This window comes from Bacillus rossius, chromosome 14 (genome assembly GCF_032445375.1).
Source record: "Bacillus rossius redtenbacheri isolate Brsri chromosome 14, Brsri_v3, whole genome shotgun sequence".
Taxonomy (NCBI): Eukaryota; Metazoa; Arthropoda; class Insecta; order Phasmatodea; family Bacillidae; genus Bacillus; species Bacillus rossius.
Genome location: NC_086341.1, coordinates 40,363,244 through 40,372,819, shown reverse-complemented (window position 1 = coordinate 40,372,819; position 9,576 = coordinate 40,363,244).

The following is a 9,576-nucleotide window of genomic DNA, read 5'->3' as shown; positions in this document are numbered from 1 at the left end:
AAATTATGTCAAAGTTGTAATAATTTTCTCATTACAGTTATAAATTTTCAAGTTTATTATTCAATTTTTTAAACATGAATAAAAAAGAAGGCTCAACTGACAAGTCCAAAAAATTTGAACTGGTGAAGACTCTTGGTAGCTTGACCAGAGAGATGAGGTGAGTATTTCTTGAAACAAAATAAATTGCATTTGCTGCAAAAATACAGTTTTAGTTAACTATGCCAAAATATAGTATCACATTTTGTGTCAAACCTTGTAAACCGACAATGGGTAATTTTTTTTAGGTTAGAATTTTATAAGTTTATATGTGAGCCGTTTATTAAATGGTTATTAAGGTCCGATGAAATAGAAATCTCAAAACAAAAAAAAAATACTTTCTGACTTTTTTGTAAACCTTCTATAAGAAGGCATGGTGATACAGAAGTTTCTCAGTAGTTTGCCGTTTTAACATGGCTAGGTTAGGTTTGTACACGCATTACGAGTACTGTGATAATGGGAGATTAGTTGGTTGGGTTAGTTTTGCTACTTTTAAAATACTGTAAAATAGTGTGGATGACTGATTAGTTTAAATAAGCTACCTACCTACATTAAATACACCCTAAAATCATTTGAACGGTTAGAAATTTCTTATTTAAAATGTAGCCAACTTGACCTCACCAACCATTTGTATTAATTTTATAGTATTTTTTTGTTTCAAACCTAACTTAATCATTTACATAATTTTGAAATATTTTTGATGTAGCTAGTGAAACCAACCATTAAAAACTTTTGTGTTTTTTATTTAGCTAACTTAATCCAACCAACTCTTCTCGTGATATCGTAATAAACCTGACTTACCTTCCCTTTCTTAAAACGGTAAACTAGTGTCAAACTACTACGCTCTCTTAGAGAATTATATTTAAAAAATGTCATAAATTGAAGAAACTAATCATTTTGAAATATAAGTCTATTTATTTTTCGAAAAAATAGGCTCACCTGCAGGCTTATACATGAATCACAATAGCTATGCAAAGGACGTGAATATTCTTCTAACCAATAAGGTTCAACACATTTGTGACGTCAAAGTGAAATAAATGGCGGGCGCGACAGACTTCCCTATAAGAAATACTGAAATAAATGCCAGATTTTTGTATTTTTAAGTTGGTTTTAAGTTGTACATTGGCAATACTATTACGATTTGCGTGTTTTTTTTTAAGTTTTGTTTATTTAGTTGATTTGCGAAATCTCCGAAACGTGTTCAAGAACGGTGATTTTTAATTAAAACCCGTTCCTCTCAAACATGTAAATTAAAATAAACCTGCAAATTTTAAATCCTTTTTTTTTATATAAATATCTTATATAGAAATGATGTTTGTGTGTTCGTCTTCTATGCGCTCACGCATCGTTTATCCGATTGCGTTGAAACTTAGCACACTTGACCTTCGAAGCAAGGCGAGGTCACTGTCTAGGTGATATTTCGATAAAACAAAACCTTAAAACTGAATTTAATTATTCTTTTTGAAATTTCGCCATTCCATCGTGGGAAGCCTTCTTTTCACAGACGAGAGAGCCAAACGCAAGATCGTGCATCTTCGGGTTTTTTTTTTTTTTTTTGGTCCATTGTAAATAAATATGGCGGTGTTGATAAAAGGAAAGACTATAAACAAGGCAACGGTATTTATTTTTAATTGTTTTTAGAGGAAAATACCTAATTTAAAAAACGTACTTAGTTTATTTGTATATTTTTCATACCGTATAAAACCTAGGAAGTCTTTGTCTTCCTCAAATATTCTCGGGACGCCTCATATTCTGTGAATGTTTATTTTGTACAACTGATCATAACTAATGGTCAATTAGGTTAGGTTAGCTACATTATAAATACTTTAAAACATTGTGGACGGTTGATTTGGTTAGGATAGCTACATTAAAGATATTGTTAAATCTTGTAAACGGTTTCCTAGCCCTAGATAGCTACATATTAAAAAGTTATTTGCTAAGCAACCATGAAATGATTTTACAGTAGTTTTAATGTAGCTATTCTTATCTAATATAACCAACCATCCACAATGTTTTAAAGTATTTATAATGTAGCTAACCTATCCTATTCGACCGCAAAATTTAATGCCAGACCGGTTTATACAATGAGATAGAACGGAAAAAAAAGCGAGCATAACTTCGGGGAGCTTCGGGTGTGGCTCTCTCGTCTGTGAAAAAAAGGATTCCCTTCCATAGTCGCAGTACAGACTAACCACGGAAGAATGCGGGCTATTAAATGTAGTTCACTCGGCACGAGACAGGGCGTGTGCGTTGCATGCAATCTGTGAGCTATCGATATTGATTATCGATATTGGAATATGCGAGCGCACTCTACACAGTAATCGACTTAACCAAGTATGAATGCGCTCTTAGATAAAGACTATAAGATTAAAAACGTCTTTGAAAGAAACTTTAAACATCATGAACTTCGTATTTCTGTTGATAAAATAATGAACTGGTAATATACAAAAAATAATAATTGTTTTCAACTTTAAAATTCATAATTTATACAGGAAATGTAGTTTATGGGCAACATCTTAAACTGGAATCCATACCATACCTAGAGACCTGAAAAATTCGCGGGTTCATTTTGTGTTATGCTAAAATTCAAATAATTATACCTTAGTGCTGCTTCTGTCATTGGTTCACTGTTAATCTGTAGGACTAAGGGCCAATTAGAGACCCTCACTCATAGAAGTGTCGAATCACAAGCCACCCAGTCGAGACGACTCACCAGTCAGCAGCCAATGAAAAGTTGGCATTTGCCCGAGTGTCTAGAGGATATTGGAGTCTATCCTGGAAGTCAGTGAACCCGCGAATTTTACCTGTCTCTAACCATTCCACACAGTAGCAACCAGCATTGCCTTAAAACCCAAACATTTTCACTTATTTATTCCATTTGGTTCTCCTTATCCATTCTGCACAAAAATGCTCAAAAGTAACTTTACCAGCTAATTATACAAAAATTGTGTAGGTAGTATAAAAATTTTTTCCAATTAGTTGAAGCTCGACCGTTCAAACTGTCTACAACTGTGGTTCCCAAACTTTTTCAGCTGGCGACCCACCTTTCCTTATCGGAATACTTCCACGGTCTGTCGGTCCATGGTGGAGTAAAAACATTATTTGTATCGTATCCCCTCATTATGTATATTTAATTTACCATCAAATATTGCATATATATGTATATATGTTTTTTTAAGATACCGATTAATTATTGATGAACAATTTGTGTCCTATTTGAAAATGGTTGACAAAATATAAGCACTTTGTAGCAAAACAATTATTTATTTAACAATAGATATGTGTTTACACACTATTCGATTTGTTTCTATTTCTGTTAACTTTTCTGATGGTTTATTCGATAGTTACTTTTCCGCGACCCACCGTATGGGAACCGCTGGTCTACAAGTTTTTAACCGTGTAAAACGTAAAAATAAAACAATTGCCTGGACCAGACCCGTGTCAATCAGTAGAGACCGGAAAAAATCGCGGATTCATTTCGCGATAGGCTAAAATTCTAACAGTTGTATCCCAATGCTTCTTCTGATATTGGCTCATGACTCATCTGGAGGGCTCTGGGCCAATGAGAGACACTCAACCAAACCTGTAAAGAATCACAGGGCTTCTACTCAGGGACGTTACAAAAGACAGCAGCCAATGAGTGGGTGACATTTGTTCGAGTTTACGTAGAACTGTGGAGTCCATCCTAGCGGTCATTGAACCCGCGAATTTTTCCGGTCCCTACCATTGAGCATGTGTGGCATTTGCCCGAGTATATAGGGGATTGTGTAGTCTAGACTAGAGGTCAGTGAAACAGCGAATTTTTCCGGTTCCTATCCAGTCGTGGCAAACAATGAACCTGATCCATAGTCAACAGTCAAAGCACACGACAAGATACACAAACGTGCGTCCATCTCTACTCCCAAAGCCCTCCCCCCCTACCCTCGAGGGCCTGAAAACTTGCACAAGACGTCCTCAGGATAACCTCTGGCCAACAAACAAAACTCAGCCATCATTGTAGACCTCCCCCCAGCGGGAATAGTAAAAAAATAAGCCATTGTGTGCGTTTCGCGCTTGTGTTGCTATGTAGCGTTGAGTCAGCTTTCTGGTGTTTGCCTCTGGTCGCACGAGACAACTTTCGCGTTTTGGGAATCCTTCGTTATTTTTTTATTTATTTATTTTCTTGCATCGCGGCATTCGTTAAATATCACGAGCCATTCACTTTTAATCCCCCGCGGCCACAAGGCACTGCGCTGTATTTTATTTTTTGTAAATATTTACTTTGTGTACGTAACATTATAAGATGTTGACAATGCGGGCATCTGTCATGTTGCATAGTGATACAAATATATACAGAGCTGAGACTATCAGAATATGAAACGGTATTCGATCCCACACTGTTAAAAGGGTTCAACTCAAATTTACGAAAGAAAAAAAAACTGGTTACAAATTATCCGGAGATCTTCGTCTGTTTGCGGTTATATTCGTAAATTTTGAGATGCTGATTTCACTTTCCTTGAACATAAATCGACAAGAATAATCTTGGCATGTTAACAAAACATTCACAAACTTGTTAAGTCAACAGCTACTAACACTTGCATTTATACACTGTTGACACTTGTTTACACTGTTTACAATGGAACTCAGAAATCGGAAGTCGGAATCCAGAGCAGTTGTTACAAGGATACAAAGAGTACATATTTTTTTGTAAATTAAACAGAAATATTCATGTAAAATTACAGATATTTTTACATTTTTACATTTATATGAAAGTGACTGTATCCCTTCAAAGAAATGTGGGCTGTAATACAGGGTTGGGATTCCTAACCCGTAATTTATCATTTTTGTTAATATCTGCTTCGAAGTCGTCGTCGTCGCTGCTGTCAGGGTTCCCGTAGACGATGGTACAAATTCTGATGGTGATGGTGAAATGCCACCAAAATCTCAAAAAAACAGGTTATTACATTCTGACTTATTAATCAGATAAGTCAAACTAGGTGATCCTTAAACCATCGTAGCCAATAAAAAACAGTAAGTCCTGACGTCTGGGACTCACTAAAATACCCGCGATCAAACGAATAATATGCTAGTTAAAACAAGAACCACTAACTATAATACACGAGTCAAAACAACATTAAAAAAAGAAGAAAACCTAAAAAAGAGGCACATTTAAAGAAACGATTCACATTTAACAAAAGAAAAGAACACGCTAGATGCACTGTGGACACATAGTACACACACTGGACACATAAGGAACACACAGTACACAATGTACTCATAGTACACACACACTGGACACACAATGGACACACAGTACAAACACTGGACATGTAATGTACACTCAGTACACTCATTGGACACACTGTACACACACACACAGGACACACAACGAACATGCAATACGCGAACAGAACATGCATTTGACCAAACGAAGAACATTTGACGAATAGGAAGCATATTTGGACGAAAATTCGATGTGGTGTGGTTCGATCTCGCTACAGGAATTCGATCTCGCGATACGAGCACCACGGCCAGGTGCGAGACCTACTTAAACTTATCCTGGGCCACTTAAGGGGCCCGCCTCCTCAGGGGTGTATCTGTGTCAGTGAGGCGGGATGATAAGCGCGACGCTCGCTGGTGCTTCTAGCGCGGTGTCTCCTCTGAGCTAGCGCGCAGTCTTCTCGTCGTCACAGGACAACTGTGAGATTTGAGCGGTGACCGAAACATTATATTGCGGAGAAAGGAAGATAAAGGTGTAATGCAGGTCCCTTAAGTGCTTTCAAGAATCTGTAATGGTTGTTTTACGCCTAAAAATTACTCTGAAAACATGCGTTTTAGCAATTTTTAATGCTTCTAAATATACAATTAAAAAACTTAATTTAAAATCAAAAGTACTTTTCGGCCCTCAGCGAACTCTTAAATGCTTTTCGTAAGCAGACCCCATTCGGATATGTTGAGTAGTTTTGCAATCGCGTTGCTTTTCCTGAAGCTCTGCGCACCGTGTGTGTGCCAGGGTAGGCGGAGCCCTTAAGAGGCCACTCCAGTGTTTCAGGGGCACTACGCAACCCGCGTTAACCTCATAAGATTCAATGCTATTTTCATTTTGCTTATAACTAATTAACTAATATATATTTCAAAATGATGCTTGCTTGATATGTAAGACAACGATGCTCTTATCAGAGCCCCTTTCATCAAAAACGTGCATAAATTATGGTTTTATACTAATCTTTACTAATATGCATAGGTGTATTGTCTAGGTTTGAACCATAATTTATGCACGTTTTTGAAGAAAGGGGCTTTGATAAGAGCATCGTTGTCTTACATATCAAGCAAGCATCATTTCGAAATCTATATTAGTTAATTAGTTATAAGTAAGGCCATGAAAATTTCGCGAAAAAAATCCCGAGAGTAGCTGGAAGTTAAAACACTGTAGCATCGTGTGTGTTTCGTGATCGGGTGAGTTACTTTGAGGTGCATGTCGATTGTTACAACAACCAATCACACTAATTCAGTGTGGAAGCAAACTCGTCCTTAGTGGCTCGTGCAAACAAGGCAACGAATTCTCTCGCAGACGGTCGCCAATGACAAGGAAGAAACCGCTGGTGTGGGTATACGTTGTTGCAGTCTAGTAGGCGTTCAGATTTTTTTCGCGAAAATTTCCTGCACCTAGTTATAAGCAAAATGAAAATAGCATTGAATGTCATGAGGTTGACGCGGGTTGCGTAGTGCCCCTGAAACTCTGGAATGGTCTCAAGGAAAACTCGGGGGCGAGTGCAGAAGTGCGGGTTGGGAAGAAGGCGCGGGTGTGTTCCCGCAGCCCGCCGTGTTGCCCGCCCTGCTGCCCTCCCTGCGTGCCGGTGCTGCTGTGCGCAGTCGGCGGCGAGCAGGACAAGCTCGGGTCACGTGACGGGGAGGACCCATGCCGCCGAGCCGCCGAGGACATCCGCCAGGAGCGCCGCATGCAGGTGGGCGCGCGCCGGACTGGGCGCACGACCCAAACCCAACACTCAGCCGTCGTTCTTCCCAACCCACTGATCCACAATAGCCAGGGACCAGGAAAAATTCGCGAATTCATTTCGCGTGTTATGCTAGAATAAAACACATGTTCCTTCATATTGCTCCTGTTATTGGCTCACAGTCTATCTGAAGTATCGAATCGGAAGCATCCCAATTGACAAGTCTCACACAAGTCAGTAGCCAATGATATATATATATATATATATATATATATATATATATATATATATCATTGGTTACAAATGCTAAGTCGTCAACAAAAAGAAAGTATTTCATGCCAAAGTGTAATTCAATTAAGGACTTTTCTTGAAAATCTATTAAAATAGGTATTTTAAATTTATTGTTTTGTTGTGAACGACGTCACTATAAATAGGTATTCTAATATTATTTCCGAGCTGTAAACTCTCACGAAAGGAAAAGTAATAATCAGGGCCATCTTTTTTTTCGAGACAAGCTGTCTCTTAAAACACTGTAGCATCGCCTGGGTTCCTAACGGGTAAAATTTATTTCATCCACATGTTTACTGTCGGCACACCAATCACAGCCACCCAGTGCGAAAGCAAACGCGTCCTGAATGGCCCTAGCCAAACAGGAAAATGGTTTCTCTTGCAGACGGCCGCCAATCACAAGTCCTTATTAAATATTAAATGAGTAGAGACCTGAAAAATTCGCGGATTCATTTCGTGATAGTCTAGAATCCAAAAACGTTTTCCTTTTTACTGCATCAGTGATTGGGCCACAGTTTATCTGAATGATACTCGGCCAATGAAAAACCTTTAACAAAAAAAGTATTGATTCACTAGCGTCCCAGTTAACAGGTGTCACGAGTCAGTAGCCAATGAGCAGATGTAATTTTCCCACGTGCGTAGAGGATCATGGTGTATATCCTACAGGTCATTGAAATCGCGAATTTTTCCGGTCTCTATAAATGAGCCCCTAGTATAAATTAACTGAAGCGTGACCATTTACCGTTATTTTATAACACTTATTAAACATGTGATGACACCTAATGCAAGATTGCTATGGTGGTAAATCAACAAGATTAGCCTTTAAATAACAGCAACGATGATAAAATTAATTAACCACTTAGTCATGTTAAAACGAATCTTAATAGAATATCCTTGTGCCATTGATTTCCCCGCAGAGTTGGAGCTAGAAATGCAACCAACACATTTAGCGGGATTGTAACCTCCTTATTACTCACTACTAGGGACTGGAAAAATTCGCGGGTTCAATGACCGCTAGGATGGACTCCACAGTTCTACGTAAATTCGGGCAAATGTCACCCACTCATTGGCTGCTGTCTTTTGTAACGTCCCTAAGTAGAAGACCTGTGATTCTTTACAGGTTTGGTTGAGTGTCTCTCATTGGCCCAGAGCCCTCCAGATAAGTCATAAGTAGAGACCGGAAAAATTCGCGGGTTCAATGACCTCCAGGATAGACTCCAATATCCTCAACACACTCGGGCAAATGCCAACTGTTCATTGGCTGCTGACTTGTGAGTCGTCTCGACTGGGTGGCCTGTGATTCGACACTTCTATCAGTGAGGGACTCTTATTGGCCCTCAGTCCTCCAGATTAACAGTGAACCAACGGTACAAGCAGCACTATGGTATAATTATTTGAATTTTAGCATAACACGAAATGAATCCGCGATTTTTTCCGGTTCTACTCACTACGTGACAGGGAAGTGTGTCAAGTTTTCTCGGCCAGGATTCGGCTAGCTTACGTCATCCTACCTCCAGACGCCTCGAGCATTAGTTGGACGTGATTATAAAGGCAATAGCTTCACGTGCTGTCATTTTTTCGTAAGCCGCTACCTTCAAATGCCCAGTTTAAGGTCGATTTCTAAACCACAGCCAATTGCCGTCGCTGTCATGGCGATACGTCCGGAATATTTATACCTAGTTTTTCGTAGTTCCTAGACCCAAAACCATCTTCAAACAATGTATGTAAGTGTGTGTATGTATAAATATACACTTGAGAATTACTCACAAACTGACACACAACTGACAAATTTGAGAAATGGAAAATCACATTTAATGGGGAATCTCGCAACTAGGAGTTAGAAATAGGAAAGTTTCTTTGAACAGAAATTGAATCTGAAAGATATTTATTGTTTTCGTTCGAAACTAGGAGTGGCATTAAAAACTAATAAATAAACACCATACATTAGTTCGAGGGATGAAAAAAAATATCGGTTGAAAAACAAATAAATTCATTAATCCCTCAATAAAACTTAAATAAAATATGTTCTAAAGTTATTGTATATTATTTAAATATATTTTTAAAATTTATATCTGAAACAATCAATTTTTATACGACCAACCCCCAATGCAATGGGTGAAGTTTGATTAAAATTGACTTCGTCTCTTTTTGTCCCAATGGTCAGAAATATTGACTTCGAAAGTTACCTACGCCGGCAGGCCGAATAAATTAGGTTATGTTTATAATTATGTTCGAAGAGGGAATTAAAACAAATAGTAGAAGAGTACATCTAGCAGATACGGGGATTACAGTACATTCTCCAAAATACATTTTAAAA